We start from the raw sequence: 19,133 nt of genomic DNA, 5'->3' as shown, positions 1-19,133 counted from the left end.
CTTCTGCTGCTTCTGCTTGTGTCTGGCCGCTGTTGGAGCGTCCAGGCACAGGACTTCTGCTGCTGCTGACTAAATGGCCTCCTTAATTGGATCATTTGAGTAGCCAGCACACCTGTGCAGGTAGGGCATGACATGATAGGCAGCTGCCTTGATAGCGGGTGGGTGCTGAATGTTCCTAATTGACAAAATAAGATTAATGCTTATGAAGAAATATAAAATCTCATCCCTTCCCCAATATCGCGCCACACCCCTACCCCTTAATTCCCTGGTTGAACTTGATGGACATATGTCTTTTTTCGACCGTACTAACTATGTAACTATGTAACATAACATGGGGGGGTCTCCTGGCTGTTCACACAGGTGTGTCATTGCTGTACATTGACCATGCATTGCTTCTGTGGTATTGCAAAGGCAAAGACAAATGCTTCCAGCCATCCATTGCACTAATGGATTGGTCATCAGCTGGCTGTCTATGTCCCGCATCAATATAGACCAAAGTACAGAGGGTTAGGCTATGCTATAGTGCACCTACCTGATGCATCAGAAGGTGCGAGGCCCTTGCTAAATTCTGTGCACAGACTTTGAGATCTATGCTTTAGACTGTATCTAAACCTGCTCCAACATGGACTGACATTCTGGCCTACTTTCAGCCGATGCGACTTGTCTGTCGCTGAACAGTCGCTTTTTATGTATTCAGCACCTATGTATAATGTTGTAAAAATGCTCTAGAAGCTAAAGTCGCAGAAATGTCACACATATTTGGCCTGCAACTTTCTGTGCGACAAATTCAGACAGGAAAAATCAGTATAAATCCTTAGAAAATTATCCCCCAGTGTCTCCATCTGCTGGCGGTATTGAATAAGCATTGCTGCACTGATGGGGTATGCATTAGACGAAAAAAAAGAAGAAAAAGAAGAATAATACGCCCAGAAAAGAGGCGAAAAGGAGAAAAACGTAAAAAAACGTGAAAAAAAAGTAAGAGGAAGAGAAGGGAAAAAAAGGTGGAAATGGGTTTAAAAGTGATTTCGGCGGAGAAATATATATATATATATATATATATATATATATATATATATATATATACGCGCACACACACACATATATATAAACGTATTCTCCGTTGAGATATTGCAGCCGCTGCTGTGTCCAGGCCCAGGAGCCTTAGCACTGTGCTGTGATGTCACTCAATACCACTGACATCACTAGGTGTAAACAACATCTCTCCTTTGCTGTGTATGTGACTATGGAGCTGTTTGGTGATGTCGTCTATTATGGCCTTCATAGAAGCAACAGGAGATTGTTGCATCCATCTAGAACCCTCAGAACTACAGTGCTATGATGTCACTCACTTCCACAGGCCTTGCAGAGTGTAAACAACAACAACCCAGCTTTGTTGTGTATGTAACCATAGGGATTGTGATGTCACCTAGAACCTTCACAGCAGCGACAGCTTTATGAGGAGCATCAGCACTGCTCTGCCTGAGCAGAACCATCACCGCCATAGGTTGTCAAATAACCCGGATTTAACCCACACAGGTAAGTCCAATGGGGTGCAGGCATGTCCTCTATGCTTACAGCTTCCCGTGGGTGTTGGTTTGATACCGTTTGGGGACAGCCAAGGAGGCATCTGCAGGCAACAAAGGTAGGTGTGTGCTTGTGTGTGTGTTTCCTATGCAGATCCTAAGCCCAGTGTCACATGCAAGTAGGAGGAGTAAGAAGGGTTCCTGGCAAATCCGGGTTATGGATTGCATTTAAAAAGGCCCCGTGGGAGTGCAATGGGCCCCTGTCTTGCTGCTTAGCAATAATGGTATGGGTTTAGGTTCTGCTGTGTGTACTGGTGGTTGACTGCCCCCCAGCCCAGAGTGTGCATGGAAAATTGTCTGGCAGCCTCCCTGACAGCAAGCAGTGATAGTGCCCATGAAGGGGACCTTGTTGGGCCCGCCCCTTTCACGGTTATCGCTTCTCGGCCTTTTGGCTAAGATCAAGTGTAGTATCTGTTCTTATCAGTTTAATATCTGATACGTCCCCTATCTGGGGACCATATATTAAATGGATTTTTGAGAACGGGGGCCGATTTCGAAGCTTGCTTCCGTCGCCCTATGCATTGACCCGATATGGCAGTATCTTCGGGTACAGTGCACCACCCCCTTACAGGGTTAAAAAGAAAGATTCCTACTTTCATTGCTACCTGCTTGCTGGCTAGCCAGCTAGCCAGCCCTGTGGGCCTTGCTGCTGCTGCTGCTGCTGCTGCAGCCAAAAAACAAAAGGTGGTGCTGCTGCTGCTGCTTCTGCTGCTTCTGCTTGTGTCTGGCCGCTGTTGGAGCGTCCAGGCACAGGACTTCTGCTGCTGCTGACTAAATGGCCTCCTTAATTGGATCATTTGAGTAGCCAGCACACCTGTGCAGGTAGGGCATGACATGATAGGCAGCTGCCTTGATAGCGGGTGGGTGCTGAATGTTCCTAATTGACAAAATAAGATTAATGCTTATGAAGAAATATAAAATCTCATCCCTTCCCCAATATCGCGCCACACCCCTACCCCTTAATTCCCTGGTTGAACTTGATGGACATATGTCTTTTTTCGACCGTACTAACTATGTAACTATGTAACATAACATGGGGGGGTCTCCTGGCTGTTCACACAGGTGTGTCATTGCTGTACATTGACCATGCATTGCTTCTGTGGTATTGCAAAGGCAAAGACAAATGCTTCCAGCCATCCATTGCACTAATGGATTGGTCATCAGCTGGCTGTCTATGTCCCGCATCAATATAGACCAAAGTACAGAGGGTTAGGCTATGCTATAGTGCACCTACCTGATGCATCAGAAGGTGCGAGGCCCTTGCTAAATTCTGTGCACAGACTTTGAGATCTATGCTTTAGACTGTATCTAAACCTGCTCCAACATGGACTGACATTCTGGCCTACTTTCAGCCGATGCGACTTGTCTGTCGCTGAACAGTCGCTTTTTATGTATTCAGCACCTATGTATAATGTTGTAAAAATGCTCTAGAAGCTAAAGTCGCAGAAATGTCACACATATTTGGCCTGCAACTTTCTGTGCGACAAATTCAGACAGGAAAAATCAGTATAAATCCTTAGAAAATTATCCCCCAGTGTCTCCATCTGCTGGCGGTATTGAATAAGCATTGCTGCACTGATGGGGTATGCATTAGACGAAAAAAAAAGAAGAAAAAGAAGAATAATACGCCCAGAAAAGAGGCGAAAAGGAGAAAAACGTAAAAAAACGTGAAAAAAAAGTAAGAGGAAGAGAAGGGAAAAAAAGGTGGAAATGGGTTTAAAAGTGATTTCGGCGGAGAAATATATATATATATATATATATATATATATATATATATATATATATACGCGCACACACACACATATATATAAACGTATTCTCCGTTGAGATATTGCAGCCGCTGCTGTGTCCAGGCCCAGGAGCCTTAGCACTGTGCTGTGATGTCACTCAATACCACTGACATCACTAGGTGTAAACAACATCTCTCCTTTGCTGTGTATGTGACTATGGAGCTGTTTGGTGATGTCGTCTATTATGGCCTTCATAGAAGCAACAGGAGATTGTTGCATCCATCTAGAACCCTCAGAACTACAGTGCTATGATGTCACTCACTTCCACAGGCCTTGCAGAGTGTAAACAACAACAACCCAGCTTTGTTGTGTATGTAACCATAGGGATTGTGATGTCACCTAGAACCTTCACAGCAGCGACAGCTTTATGAGGAGCATCAGCACTGCTCTGCCTGAGCAGAACCATCACCGCCATAGGTTGTCAAATAACCCGGATTTAACCCACACAGGTAAGTCCAATGGGGTGCAGGCATGTCCTCTATGCTTACAGCTTCCCGTGGGTGTTGGTTTGATACCGTTTGGGGACAGCCAAGGAGGCATCTGCAGGCAACAAAGGTAGGTGTGTGCTTGTGTGTGTGTTTCCTATGCAGATCCTAAGCCCAGTGTCACATGCAAGTAGGAGGAGTAAGAAGGGTTCCTGGCAAATCCGGGTTATGGATTGCATTTAAAAAGGCCCCGTGGGAGTGCAATGGGCCCCTGTCTTGCTGCTTAGCAATAATGGTATGGGTTTAGGTTCTGCTGTGTGTACTGGTGGTTGACTGCCCCCCAGCCCAGAGTGTGCATGGAAAATTGTCTGGCAGCCTCCCTGACAGCAAGCAGTGATAGTGCCCATGAAGGGGACCTTGTTGGGCCCGCCCCTTTCACGGTTATCGCTTCTCGGCCTTTTGGCTAAGATCAAGTGTAGTATCTGTTCTTATCAGTTTAATATCTGATACGTCCCCTATCTGGGGACCATATATTAAATGGATTTTTGAGAACGGGGGCCGATTTCGAAGCTTGCTTCCGTCGCCCTATGCATTGACCCGATATGGCAGTATCTTCGGGTACAGTGCACCACCCCCTTACAGGGTTAAAAAGAAAGATTCCTACTTTCATTGCTACCTGCTTGCTGGCTAGCCAGCTAGCCAGCCCTGTGGGCCTTGCTGCTGCTGCTGCTGCAGCCAAAAAACAAAAGGTGGTGCTGCTGCTGCTGCTTCTGCTGCTTCTGCTTGTGTCTGGCCGCTGTTGGAGCGTCCAGGCACAGGACTTCTGCTGCTGCTGACTAAATGGCCTCCTTAATTGGATCATTTGAGTAGCCAGCACACCTGTGCAGGTAGGGCATGACATGATAGGCAGCTGCCTTGATAGCGGGTGGGTGCTGAATGTTCCTAATTGACAAAATAAGATTAATGCTTATGAAGAAATATAAAATCTCATCCCTTCCCCAATATCGCGCCACACCCCTACCCCTTAATTCCCTGGTTGAACTTGATGGACATATGTCTTTTTTCGACCGTACTAACTATGTAACTATGTAACATAACATGGGGGGGTCTCCTGGCTGTTCACACAGGTGTGTCATTGCTGTACATTGACCATGCATTGCTTCTGTGGTATTGCAAAGGCAAAGACAAATGCTTCCAGCCATCCATTGCACTAATGGATTGGTCATCAGCTGGCTGTCTATGTCCCGCATCAATATAGACCAAAGTACAGAGGGTTAGGCTATGCTATAGTGCACCTACCTGATGCATCAGAAGGTGCGAGGCCCTTGCTAAATTCTGTGCACAGACTTTGAGATCTATGCTTTAGACTGTATCTAAACCTGCTCCAACATGGACTGACATTCTGGCCTACTTTCAGCCGATGCGACTTGTCTGTCGCTGAACAGTCGCTTTTTATGTATTCAGCACCTATGTATAATGTTGTAAAAATGCTCTAGAAGCTAAAGTCGCAGAAATGTCACACATATTTGGCCTGCAACTTTCTGTGCGACAAATTCAGACAGGAAAAATCAGTATAAATCCTTAGAAAATTATCCCCCAGTGTCTCCATCTGCTGGCGGTATTGAATAAGCATTGCTGCACTGATGGGGTATGCATTAGACGAAAAAAAAGAAGAAAAAGAAGAATAATACGCCCAGAAAAGAGGCGAAAAGGAGAAAAACGTAAAAAAACGTGAAAAAAAAGTAAGAGGAAGAGAAGGGAAAAAAAGGTGGAAATGGGTTTAAAAGTGATTTCGGCGGAGAAATATATATATATATATATATATATATATATATATATATATACGCGCACACACACACATATATATAAACGTATTCTCCGTTGAGATATTGCAGCCGCTGCTGTGTCCAGGCCCAGGAGCCTTAGCACTGTGCTGTGATGTCACTCAATACCACTGACATCACTAGGTGTAAACAACATCTCTCCTTTGCTGTGTATGTGACTATGGAGCTGTTTGGTGATGTCGTCTATTATGGCCTTCATAGAAGCAACAGGAGATTGTTGCATCCATCTAGAACCCTCAGAACTACAGTGCTATGATGTCACTCACTTCCACAGGCCTTGCAGAGTGTAAACAACAACAACCCAGCTTTGTTGTGTATGTAACCATAGGGATTGTGATGTCACCTAGAACCTTCACAGCAGCGACAGCTTTATGAGGAGCATCAGCACTGCTCTGCCTGAGCAGAACCATCACCGCCATAGGTTGTCAAATAACCCGGATTTAACCCACACAGGTAAGTCCAATGGGGTGCAGGCATGTCCTCTATGCTTACAGCTTCCCGTGGGTGTTGGTTTGATACCGTTTGGGGACAGCCAAGGAGGCATCTGCAGGCAACAAAGGTAGGTGTGTGCTTGTGTGTGTGTTTCCTATGCAGATCCTAAGCCCAGTGTCACATGCAAGTAGGAGGAGTAAGAAGGGTTCCTGGCAAATCCGGGTTATGGATTGCATTTAAAAAGGCCCCGTGGGAGTGCAATGGGCCCCTGTCTTGCTGCTTAGCAATAATGGTATGGGTTTAGGTTCTGCTGTGTGTACTGGTGGTTGACTGCCCCCCAGCCCAGAGTGTGCATGGAAAATTGTCTGGCAGCCTCCCTGACAGCAAGCAGTGATAGTGCCCATGAAGGGGACCTTGTTGGGCCCGCCCCTTTCACGGTTATCGCTTCTCGGCCTTTTGGCTAAGATCAAGTGTAGTATCTGTTCTTATCAGTTTAATATCTGATACGTCCCCTATCTGGGGACCATATATTAAATGGATTTTTGAGAACGGGGGCCGATTTCGAAGCTTGCTTCCGTCGCCCTATGCATTGACCCGATATGGCAGTATCTTCGGGTACAGTGCACCACCCCCTTACAGGGTTAAAAAGAAAGATTCCTACTTTCATTGCTACCTGCTTGCTGGCTAGCCAGCTAGCCAGCCCTGTGGGCCTTGCTGCTGCTGCTGCTGCTGCTGCTGCTGCTGCAGCCAAAAAACAAAAGGTGGTGCTGCTGCTGCTTCTGCTGCTGCTTCTGCTTGTGTCTGGCCGCTGTTGGAGCGTCCAGGCACAGGACTTCTGCTGCTGCTGACTAAATGGCCTCCTTAATTGGATCATTTGAGTAGCCAGCACACCTGTGCAGGTAGGGCATGACATGATAGGCAGCTGCCTTGATAGCGGGTGGGTGCTGAATGTTCCTAATTGACAAAATAAGATTAATGCTTATGAAGAAATATAAAATCTCATCCCTTCCCCAATATCGCGCCACACCCCTACCCCTTAATTCCCTGGTTGAACTTGATGGACATATGTCTTTTTTCGACCGTACTAACTATGTAACTATGTAACATAACATGGGGGGGTCTCCTGGCTGTTCACACAGGTGTGTCATTGCTGTACATTGACCATGCATTGCTTCTGTGGTATTGCAAAGGCAAAGACAAATGCTTCCAGCCATCCATTGCACTAATGGATTGGTCATCAGCTGGCTGTCTATGTCCCGCATCAATATAGACCAAAGTACAGAGGGTTAGGCTATGCTATAGTGCACCTACCTGATGCATCAGAAGGTGCGAGGCCCTTGCTAAATTCTGTGCACAGACTTTGAGATCTATGCTTTAGACTGTATCTAAACCTGCTCCAACATGGACTGACATTCTGGCCTACTTTCAGCCGATGCGACTTGTCTGTCGCTGAACAGTCGCTTTTTATGTATTCAGCACCTATGTATAATGTTGTAAAAATGCTCTAGAAGCTAAAGTCGCAGAAATGTCACACATATTTGGCCTGCAACTTTCTGTGCGACAAATTCAGACAGGAAAAATCAGTATAAATCCTTAGAAAATTATCCCCCAGTGTCTCCATCTGCTGGCGGTATTGAATAAGCATTGCTGCACTGATGGGGTATGCATTAGACGAAAAAAAAGAAGAAAAAGAAGAATAATACGCCCAGAAAAGAGGCGAAAAGGAGAAAAACGTAAAAAAACGTGAAAAAAAAGTAAGAGGAAGAGAAGGGAAAAAAAGGTGGAAATGGGTTTAAAAGTGATTTCGGCGGAGAATATATATATATATATATATATATATATATATATATATATATACGCGCACACACACACATATATATAAACGTATTCTCCGTTGAGATATTGCAGCCGCTGCTGTGTCCAGGCCCAGGAGCCTTAGCACTGTGCTGTGATGTCACTCAATACCACTGACATCACTAGGTGTAAACAACATCTCTCCTTTGCTGTGTATGTGACTATGGAGCTGTTTGGTGATGTCGTCTATTATGGCCTTCATAGAAGCAACAGGAGATTGTTGCATCCATCTAGAACCCTCAGAACTACAGTGCTATGATGTCACTCACTTCCACAGGCCTTGCAGAGTGTAAACAACAACAACCCAGCTTTGTTGTGTATGTAACCATAGGGATTGTGATGTCACCTAGAACCTTCACAGCAGCGACAGCTTTATGAGGAGCATCAGCACTGCTCTGCCTGAGCAGAACCATCACCGCCATAGGTTGTCAAATAACCCGGATTTAACCCACACAGGTAAGTCCAATGGGGTGCAGGCATGTCCTCTATGCTTACAGCTTCCCGTGGGTGTTGGTTTGATACCGTTTGGGGACAGCCAAGGAGGCATCTGCAGGCAACAAAGGTAGGTGTGTGCTTGTGTGTGTGTTTCCTATGCAGATCCTAAGCCCAGTGTCACATGCAAGTAGGAGGAGTAAGAAGGGTTCCTGGCAAATCCGGGTTATGGATTGCATTTAAAAAGGCCCCGTGGGAGTGCAATGGGCCCCTGTCTTGCTGCTTAGCAATAATGGTATGGGTTTAGGTTCTGCTGTGTGTACTGGTGGTTGACTGCCCCCCAGCCCAGAGTGTGCATGGAAAATTGTCTGGCAGCCTCCCTGACAGCAAGCAGTGATAGTGCCCATGAAGGGGACCTTGTTGGGCCCGCCCCTTTCACGGTTATCGCTTCTCGGCCTTTTGGCTAAGATCAAGTGTAGTATCTGTTCTTATCAGTTTAATATCTGATACGTCCCCTATCTGGGGACCATATATTAAATGGATTTTTGAGAACGGGGGCCGATTTCGAAGCTTGCTTCCGTCGCCCTATGCATTGACCCGATATGGCAGTATCTTCGGGTACAGTGCACCACCCCCTTACAGGGTTAAAAAGAAAGATTCCTACTTTCATTGCTACCTGCTTGCTGGCTAGCCAGCTAGCCAGCCCTGTGGGCCTTGCTGCTGCTGCTGCTGCTGCTGCAGCCAAAAAACAAAAGGTGGTGCTGCTGCTGCTTCTGCTGCTTCTGCTTGTGTCTGGCCGCTGTTGGAGCGTCCAGGCACAGGACTTCTGCTGCTGCTGACTAAATGGCCTCCTTAATTGGATCATTTGAGTAGCCAGCACACCTGTGCAGGTAGGGCATGACATGATAGGCAGCTGCCTTGATAGCGGGTGGGTGCTGAATGTTCCTAATTGACAAAATAAGATTAATGCTTATGAAGAAATATAAAATCTCATCCCTTCCCCAATATCGCGCCACACCCCTACCCCTTAATTCCCTGGTTGAACTTGATGGACATATGTCTTTTTTCGACCGTACTAACTATGTAACTATGTAACATAACATGGGGGGGTCTCCTGGCTGTTCACACAGGTGTGTCATTGCTGTACATTGACCATGCATTGCTTCTGTGGTATTGCAAAGGCAAAGACAAATGCTTCCAGCCATCCATTGCACTAATGGATTGGTCATCAGCTGGCTGTCTATGTCCCGCATCAATATAGACCAAAGTACAGAGGGTTAGGCTATGCTATAGTGCACCTACCTGATGCATCAGAAGGTGCGAGGCCCTTGCTAAATTCTGTGCACAGACTTTGAGATCTATGCTTTAGACTGTATCTAAACCTGCTCCAACATGGACTGACATTCTGGCCTACTTTCAGCCGATGCGACTTGTCTGTCGCTGAACAGTCGCTTTTTATGTATTCAGCACCTATGTATAATGTTGTAAAAATGCTCTAGAAGCTAAAGTCGCAGAAATGTCACACATATTTGGCCTGCAACTTTCTGTGCGACAAATTCAGACAGGAAAAATCAGTATAAATCCTTAGAAAATTATCCCCCAGTGTCTCCATCTGCTGGCGGTATTGAATAAGCATTGCTGCACTGATGGGGTATGCATTAGACGAAAAAAAAGAAGAAAAAGAAGAATAATACGCCCAGAAAAGAGGCGAAAAGGAGAAAAACGTAAAAAAACGTGAAAAAAAAGTAAGAGGAAGAGAAGGGAAAAAAAGGTGGAAATGGGTTTAAAAGTGATTTCGGCGGAGAAATATATATATATATATATATATATATATATATATATATATATATACGCGCACACACACACATATATATAAACGTATTCTCCGTTGAGATATTGCAGCCGCTGCTGTGTCCAGGCCCAGGAGCCTTAGCACTGTGCTGTGATGTCACTCAATACCACTGACATCACTAGGTGTAAACAACATCTCTCCTTTGCTGTGTATGTGACTATGGAGCTGTTTGGTGATGTCGTCTATTATGGCCTTCATAGAAGCAACAGGAGATTGTTGCATCCATCTAGAACCCTCAGAACTACAGTGCTATGATGTCACTCACTTCCACAGGCCTTGCAGAGTGTAAACAACAACAACCCAGCTTTGTTGTGTATGTAACCATAGGGATTGTGATGTCACCTAGAACCTTCACAGCAGCGACAGCTTTATGAGGAGCATCAGCACTGCTCTGCCTGAGCAGAACCATCACCGCCATAGGTTGTCAAATAACCCGGATTTAACCCACACAGGTAAGTCCAATGGGGTGCAGGCATGTCCTCTATGCTTACAGCTTCCCGTGGGTGTTGGTTTGATACCGTTTGGGGACAGCCAAGGAGGCATCTGCAGGCAACAAAGGTAGGTGTGTGCTTGTGTGTGTGTTTCCTATGCAGATCCTAAGCCCAGTGTCACATGCAAGTAGGAGGAGTAAGAAGGGTTCCTGGCAAATCCGGGTTATGGATTGCATTTAAAAAGGCCCCGTGGGAGTGCAATGGGCCCCTGTCTTGCTGCTTAGCAATAATGGTATGGGTTTAGGTTCTGCTGTGTGTACTGGTGGTTGACTGCCCCCCAGCCCAGAGTGTGCATGGAAAATTGTCTGGCAGCCTCCCTGACAGCAAGCAGTGATAGTGCCCATGAAGGGGACCTTGTTGGGCCCGCCCCTTTCACGGTTATCGCTTCTCGGCCTTTTGGCTAAGATCAAGTGTAGTATCTGTTCTTATCAGTTTAATATCTGATACGTCCCCTATCTGGGGACCATATATTAAATGGATTTTTGAGAACGGGGGCCGATTTCGAAGCTTGCTTCCGTCGCCCTATGCATTGACCCGATATGGCAGTATCTTCGGGTACAGTGCACCACCCCCTTACAGGGTTAAAAAGAAAGATTCCTACTTTCATTGCTACCTGCTTGCTGGCTAGCCAGCTAGCCAGCCCTGTGGGCCTTGCTGCTGCTGCTGCTGCTGCTGCTGCAGCCAAAAAACAAAAGGTGGTGCTGCTGCTGCTTCTGCTGCTTCTGCTTGTGTCTGGCCGCTGTTGGAGCGTCCAGGCACAGGACTTCTGCTGCTGCTGACTAAATGGCCTCCTTAATTGGATCATTTGAGTAGCCAGCACACCTGTGCAGGTAGGGCATGACATGATAGGCAGCTGCCTTGATAGCGGGTGGGTGCTGAATGTTCCTAATTGACAAAATAAGATTAATGCTTATGAAGAAATATAAAATCTCATCCCTTCCCCAATATCGCGCCACACCCCTACCCCTTAATTCCCTGGTTGAACTTGATGGACATATGTCTTTTTTCGACCGTACTAACTATGTAACTATGTAACATAACATGGGGGGGTCTCCTGGCTGTTCACACAGGTGTGTCATTGCTGTACATTGACCATGCATTGCTTCTGTGGTATTGCAAAGGCAAAGACAAATGCTTCCAGCCATCCATTGCACTAATGGATTGGTCATCAGCTGGCTGTCTATGTCCCGCATCAATATAGACCAAAGTACAGAGGGTTAGGCTATGCTATAGTGCACCTACCTGATGCATCAGAAGGTGCGAGGCCCTTGCTAAATTCTGTGCACAGACTTTGAGATCTATGCTTTAGACTGTATCTAAACCTGCTCCAACATGGACTGACATTCTGGCCTACTTTCAGCCGATGCGACTTGTCTGTCGCTGAACAGTCGCTTTTTATGTATTCAGCACCTATGTATAATGTTGTAAAAATGCTCTAGAAGCTAAAGTCGCAGAAATGTCACACATATTTGGCCTGCAACTTTCTGTGCGACAAATTCAGACAGGAAAAATCAGTATAAATCCTTAGAAAATTATCCCCCAGTGTCTCCATCTGCTGGCGGTATTGAATAAGCATTGCTGCACTGATGGGGTATGCATTAGACGAAAAAAAAGAAGAAAAAGAAGAATAATACGCCCAGAAAAGAGGCGAAAAGGAGAAAAACGTAAAAAAACGTGAAAAAAAAGTAAGAGGAAGAGAAGGGAAAAAAAGGTGGAAATGGGTTTAAAAGTGATTTCGGCGGAGAAATATATATATATATATATATATATATATATATATATATATACGCGCACACACACACATATATATAAACGTATTCTCCGTTGAGATATTGCAGCCGCTGCTGTGTCCAGGCCCAGGAGCCTTAGCACTGTGCTGTGATGTCACTCAATACCACTGACATCACTAGGTGTAAACAACATCTCTCCTTTGCTGTGTATGTGACTATGGAGCTGTTTGGTGATGTCGTCTATTATGGCCTTCATAGAAGCAACAGGAGATTGTTGCATCCATCTAGAACCCTCAGAACTACAGTGCTATGATGTCACTCACTTCCACAGGCCTTGCAGAGTGTAAACAACAACAACCCAGCTTTGTTGTGTATGTAACCATAGGGATTGTGATGTCACCTAGAACCTTCACAGCAGCGACAGCTTTATGAGGAGCATCAGCACTGCTCTGCCTGAGCAGAACCATCACCGCCATAGGTTGTCAAATAACCCGGATTTAACCCACACAGGTAAGTCCAATGGGGTGCAGGCATGTCCTCTATGCTTACAGCTTCCCGTGGGTGTTGGTTTGATACCGTTTGGGGACAGCCAAGGAGGCATCTGCAGGCAACAAAGGTAGGTGTGTGCTTGTGTGTGTGTTTCCTATGCAGATCCTAAGCCCAGTGTCACATGCAAGTAGGAGGAGTAAGAAGGGTTCCTGGCAAATCCGGGTTATGGATTGCATTTAAAAAGGCCCCGTGGGAGTGCAATGGGCCCCTGTCTTGCTGCTTAGCAATAATGGTATGGGTTTAGGTTCTGCTGTGTGTACTGGTGGTTGACTGCCCCCCAGCCCAGAGTGTGCATGGAAAATTGTCTGGCAGCCTCCCTGACAGCAAGCAGTGATAGTGCCCATGAAGGGGACCTTGTTGGGCCCGCCCCTTTCACGGTTATCGCTTCTCGGCCTTTTGGCTAAGATCAAGTGTAGTATCTGTTCTTATCAGTTTAATATCTGATACGTCCCCTATCTGGGGACCATATATTAAATGGATTTTTGAGAACGGGGGCCGATTTCGAAGCTTGCTTCCGTCGCCCTATGCATTGACCCGATATGGCAGTATCTTCGGGTACAGTGCACCACCCCCTTACAGGGTTAAAAAGAAAGATTCCTACTTTCATTGCTACCTGCTTGCTGGCTAGCCAGCTAGCCAGCCCTGTGGGCCTTGCTGCTGCTGCTGCTGCTGCTGCTGCAGCCAAAAAACAAAAGGTGGTGCTGCTGCTGCTTCTGCTGCTTCTGCTTGTGTCTGGCCGCTGTTGGAGCGTCCAGGCACAGGACTTCTGCTGCTGCTGACTAAATGGCCTCCTTAATTGGATCATTTGAGTAGCCAGCACACCTGTGCAGGTAGGGCATGACATGATAGGCAGCTGCCTTGATAGCGGGTGGGTGCTGAATGTTCCTAATTGACAAAATAAGATTAATGCTTATGAAGAAATATAAAATCTCATCCCTTCCCCAATATCGCGCCACACCCCTACCCCTTAATTCCCTGGTTGAACTTGATGGACATATGTCTTTTTTCGACCGTACTAACTATGTAACTATGTAACATAACATGGGGGGGTCTCCTGGCTGTTCACACAGGTGTGTCATTGCTGTACATTGACCATGCATTGCTTCTGTGGTATTGCAAAGGCAAAGACAAATGCTTCCGGCCATCCATTGCACTAATGGATTGGTCATCAGCTGGCTGTCTATGTCCCGCATCAATATAGACCAAAGTACAGAGGGTTAGGCTATGCTATAGTGCACCTACCTGATGCATCAGAAGGTGCGAGGCCCTTGCTAAATTCTGTGCACAGACTTTGAGATCTATGCTTTAGACTGTATCTAAACCTGCTCCAACATGGACTGACATTCTGGCCTACTTTCAGCCGATGCGACTTGTCTGTCGCTGAACAGTCGCTTTTTATGTATTCAGCACCTATGTATAATGTTGTAAAAATGCTCTAGAAGCTAAAGTCGCAGAAATGTCACACATATTTGGCCTGCAACTTTCTGTGCGACAAATTCAGACAGGAAAAATCAGTATAAATCCTTAGAAAATTATCCCCCAGTGTCTCCATCTGCTGGCGGTATTGAATAAGCATTGCTGCACTGATGGGGTATGCATTAGACGAAAAAAAAGAAGAAAAAGAAGAATAATACGCCCAGAAAAGAGGCGAAAAGGAGAAAAACGTAAAAAAACGTGAAAAAAAAGTAAGAGGAAGAGAAGGGAAAAAAAGGTGGAAATGGGTTTAAAAGTGATTTCGGCGGAGAAATATATATATATATATATATATATATATATATATATATATATATATATATATACGCGCACACACACACATATATATAAACGTATTCTCCGTTGAGATATTGCAGCCGCTGCTGTGTCCAGGCCCAGGAGCCTTAGCACTGTGCTGTGATGTCACTCAATACCACTGACATCACTAGGTGTAAACAACATCTCTCCTTTGCTGTGTATGTGACTATGGAGCTGTTTGGTGATGTCGTCTATTATGGCCTTCATAGAAGCAACAGGAGATTGTTGCATCCATCTAGAACCCTCAGAACTACAGTGCTATGATGTCACTCACTTCCACAGGCCTTGCAGAGTGTAAACAACAACAACCCAGCTTTGTTGTGTATGTAACCATAGGGATTGTGATGTCACCTAGAACCTTCACAGCAGCGACAGCTTTATGAGGAGCATCAGCACTGCTCTGCCTGAGCAGAACCATCACCGCCATAGGTTGTCAAATAACCCGGATTTAACCCACACAGGTAAGTCCAATGGGGTGCAGGCATGTCCTCTATGCTTACAGCTTCCCGTGGGTGTTGGTTTGATACCGTTTGGGGACAGCCAAGGAGGCATCTGCAGGCAACAAAGGTAGGTGTGTGCTTGTGTGTGTGTTTCCTATGCAGATCCTAAGCCCAGTGTCACATGCAAGTAGGAGGAGTAAGAAGGGTTCCTGGCAAATCCGGGTTATGGATTGCATTTAAAAAGGCCCCGTGGGAGTGCAATGGGCCCCTGTCTTGCTGCTTAGCAATAATGGTATGGGTTTAGGTTCTGCTGTGTGTACTGGTGGTTGACTGCCCCCCAGCCCAGAGTGTGCATGGAAAATTGTCTGGCAGCCTCCCTGACAGCAAGCAGTGATAGTGCCCATGAAGGGGACCTTGTTGGGCCCGCCCCTTTCACGGTTATCGCTTCTCGGCCTTTTGGCTAAGATCAAGTGTAGTATCTGTTCTTATCAGTTTAATATCTGATACGTCCCCTATCTGGGGACCATATATTAAATGGATTTTTGAGAACGGGGGCCGATTTCGAAGCTTGCTTCCGTCGCCCTATGCATTGACCCGATATGGCAGTATCTTCGGGTACAGTGCACCACCCCCTTACAGGGTTAAAAAGAAAGATTCCTACTTTCATTGCTACCTGCTTGCTGGCTAGCCAGCTAGCCAGCCCTGTGGGCCCTGCTGCTGCTGCTGCTGCTGCTGCAGCCAAAAAACAAAAGGTGGTGCTGCTGCTGCTTCTGCTGCTTCTGCTTGTGTCTGGCCGCTGTTGGAGCGTCCAGGCACAGGACTTCTGCTGCTGCTGACTAAATGGCCTCCTTAATTGGATCATTTGAGTAGCCAGCACACCTGTGCAGGTAGGGCATGACATGATAGGCAGCTGCCTTGATAGCGGGTGGGTGCTGAATGTTCCTAATTGACAAAATAAGATTAATGCTTATGAAGAAATATAAAATCTCATCCCTTCCCCAATATCGCGCCACACCCCTACCCCTTAATTCCCTGGTTGAACTTGATGGACATATGTCTTTTTTCGACCGTACTAACTATGTAACTATGTAACATAACATGGGGGGGTCTCCTGGCTGTTCACACAGGTGTGTCATTGCTGTACATTGACCATGCATTGCTTCTGTGGTATTGCAAAGGCAAAGACAAATGCTTCCAGCCATCCATTGCACTAATGGATTGGTCATCAGCTGGCTGTCTATGTCCCGCATCAATATAGACCAAAGTACAGAGGGTTAGGCTATGCTATAGTGCACCTACCTGATGCATCAGAAGGTGCGAGGCCCTTGCTAAATTCTGTGCACAGACTTTGAGATCTATGCTTTAGACTGTATCTAAACCTGCTCCAACATGGACTGACATTCTGGCCTACTTTCAGCCGATGCGACTTGTCTGTCGCTGAACAGTCGCTTTTTATGTATTCAGCACCTATGTATAATGTTGTAAAAATGCTCTAGAAGCTAAAGTCGCAGAAATGTCACACATATTTGGCCTGCAACTTTCTGTGCGACAAATTCAGACAGGAAAAATCAGTATAAATCCTTAGAAAATTATCCCCCAGTGTCTCCATCTGCTGGCGGTATTGAATAAGCATTGCTGCACTGATGGGGTATGCATTAGACGAAAAAAAAGAAGAAAAAGAAGAATAATACGCCCAGAAAAGAGGCGAAAAGGAGAAAAACGTAAAAAAACGTGAAAAAAAAGTAAGAGGAAGAGAAGGGAAAAAAAGGTGGAAATGGGTTTAAAAGTGATTTCGGCGGAGAAATATATATATATATATATATATATATATATATATATATATATATACGCGCACACACACACATATATATAAACGTATTCTCCGTTGAGATATTGCAGCCGCTGCTGTGTCCAGGCCCAGGAGCCTTAGCACTGTGCTGTGATGTCACTCAATACCACTGACATCACTAGGTGTAAACAACATCTCTCCTTTGCTGTGTATGTGACTATGGAGCTGTTTGGTGATGTCGTCTATTATGGCCTTCATAGAAGCAACAGGAGATTGTTGCATCCATCTAGAACCCTCAGAACTACAGTGCTATGATGTCACTCACTTCCACAGGCCTTGCAGAGTGTAAACAACAACAACCCAGCTTTGTTGTGTATGTAACCATAGGGATTGTGATGTCACCTAGAACCTTCACAGCAGCGACAGCTTTATGAGGAGCATCAGCACTGCTCTGCCTGAGCAGAACCATCACCGCCATAGGTTGTCAAATAACCCGGATTTAACCCACACAGGTAAGTCCAATGGGGTGCAGGCATGTCCTCTATGCTTACAGCTTCCCGTGGGTGTTGGTTTGATACCGTTTGGGGACAGCCAAGGAGGCATCTGCAGGCAACAAAGGTAGGTGTGTGCTTGTGTGTGTGTTTCCTATGCAGATCCTAAGCCCAGTGTCACATGCAAGTAGGAGGAGTAAGAAGGGTTCCTGGCAAATCCGGGTTATGGATTGCATTTAAAAAGGCCCCGTGGGAGTGCAATGGGCCCCTGTCTTGCTGCTTAGCAATAATGGTATGGGTTTAGGTTCTGCTGTGTGTACTGGTGGTTGACTGCCCCCCAGCCCAGAGTGTGCATGGAAAATTGTCTGGCAGCCTCCCTGACAGCAAGCAGTGATAGTGCCCATGAAGGGGACCTTGTTGGGCCCGCCCCTTTCACGGTTATCGCTTCTCGGCCTTTTGGCTAAGATCAAGTGTAGTATCTGTTCTTATCAGTTTAATATCTGATACGTCCCCTATCTGGGGACCATATATTAAATGGATTTTTGAGAACGGGGGCCGATTTCGAAGCTTGCTTCCGTCGCCCTATGCATTGACCCGATATGGCAGTATCTTCGGGTACAGTGCACCACCCCCTTACAGGGTTAAAAAGAAAGATTCCTACTTTCATTGCTACCTGCTTGCTGGCTAGCCAGCTAGCCAGCCCTGTGGGCCTTGCTGCTGCTGCTGCTGCTGCTGCAGCCAAAAAACAAAAGGTGGTGCTGCTGCTGCTTCTGCTGCTTCTGCTTGTGTCTGGCCGCTGTTGGAGCGTCCAGGCACAGGACTTCTGCTGCTGCTGACTAAATGGCCTCCTTAATTGGATCATTTGAGTAGCCAGCACACCTGTGCAGGTAGGGCATGACATGATAGGCAGCTGCCTTGATAGCGGGTGGGTGCTGAATGTTCCTAATTGACAAAATAAGATTAATGCTTATGAAGAAATATAAAATCTCATCCCTTCCCCAATATCGCGCCACACCCCTACCCCTTAATTCCCTGGTTGAACTTGATGGACATATGTCTTTTTTCGACCGTACTAACTATGTAACTATGTAACATAACATGGGGGGGTCTCCTGGCTGTTCACACAGGTGTGTCATTGCTGTACATTGACCATGCATTGCTTCTGTGGTATTGCAAAGGCAAAGACAAATGCTTCCAGCCATCCATTGCACTAATGGATTGGTCATCAGCTGGCTGTCTATGTCCCGCATCAATATAGACCAAAGTACAGAGGGTTAGGCTATGCTATAGTGCACCTACCTGATGCATCAGAAGGTGCGAGGCCCTTGCTAAATTCTGTGCACAGACTTTGAGATCTATGCTTTAGACTGTATCTAAACCTGCTCCAACATGGACTGACATTCTGGCCTACTTTCAGCCGATGCGACTTGTCTGTCGCTGAACAGTCGCTTTTTATGTATTCAGCACCTATGTATAATGTTGTAAAAATGCTCTAGAAGCTAAAGTCGCAGAAATGTCACACATATTTGGCCTGCAACTTTCTGTGCGACAAATTCAGACAGGAAAAATCAGTATAAATCCTTAGAAAATTATCCCCCAGTGTCTCCATCTGCTGGCGGTATTGAATAAGCATTGCTGCA

At 46.0% G+C, this 19,133-nt stretch overlaps 8 non-coding genes across 8 annotated transcripts; all 8 read left to right on the top strand.

Annotated features, from left to right (window-relative positions):
* Positions 1-1,955: 1,955 nt before the first annotated feature.
* LOC130309306 (U2 spliceosomal RNA) lies at positions 1,956-2,146 on the top strand. Its single transcript, XR_008857987.1, has one exon. It is a non-coding gene; the product is annotated as a U2 spliceosomal RNA (small nuclear RNA).
* Positions 2,147-4,241: 2,095 nt separating this feature from the next.
* On the top strand, positions 4,242-4,432 carry LOC130309305 (U2 spliceosomal RNA). The gene has a single exon (XR_008857986.1). It is a non-coding gene; the product is annotated as a U2 spliceosomal RNA (small nuclear RNA).
* Positions 4,433-6,514: 2,082 nt separating this feature from the next.
* Positions 6,515-6,705, top strand: LOC130309304 (U2 spliceosomal RNA). Its single transcript, XR_008857985.1, has one exon. It is a non-coding gene; the product is annotated as a U2 spliceosomal RNA (small nuclear RNA).
* Positions 6,706-8,803: 2,098 nt separating this feature from the next.
* Positions 8,804-8,994, top strand: LOC130309303 (U2 spliceosomal RNA). Its single transcript, XR_008857984.1, has one exon. It is a non-coding gene; the product is annotated as a U2 spliceosomal RNA (small nuclear RNA).
* Positions 8,995-11,083: 2,089 nt separating this feature from the next.
* Positions 11,084-11,274, top strand: LOC130309342 (U2 spliceosomal RNA). Its single transcript, XR_008858020.1, has one exon. It is a non-coding gene; the product is annotated as a U2 spliceosomal RNA (small nuclear RNA).
* Positions 11,275-13,362: 2,088 nt separating this feature from the next.
* Positions 13,363-13,553, top strand: LOC130309337 (U2 spliceosomal RNA). The gene has a single exon (XR_008858016.1). It is a non-coding gene; the product is annotated as a U2 spliceosomal RNA (small nuclear RNA).
* Positions 13,554-15,653: 2,100 nt separating this feature from the next.
* Positions 15,654-15,844, top strand: LOC130309326 (U2 spliceosomal RNA). The gene has a single exon (XR_008858005.1). It is a non-coding gene; the product is annotated as a U2 spliceosomal RNA (small nuclear RNA).
* A 2,089-nt stretch (positions 15,845-17,933) lies between these two features.
* On the top strand, positions 17,934-18,124 carry LOC130309314 (U2 spliceosomal RNA). Its single transcript, XR_008857994.1, has one exon. It is a non-coding gene; the product is annotated as a U2 spliceosomal RNA (small nuclear RNA).
* The last annotated feature ends 1,009 nt before the right edge of the window (positions 18,125-19,133 follow it).

The sequence above is a fragment of the Hyla sarda genome, unplaced genomic scaffold (assembly GCF_029499605.1).
Source record: "Hyla sarda isolate aHylSar1 unplaced genomic scaffold, aHylSar1.hap1 scaffold_1525, whole genome shotgun sequence".
Classification (NCBI taxonomy): domain Eukaryota; kingdom Metazoa; phylum Chordata; class Amphibia; order Anura; family Hylidae; genus Hyla; species Hyla sarda.
This window is presented reverse-complemented; position numbering and strand designations above follow the sequence as displayed.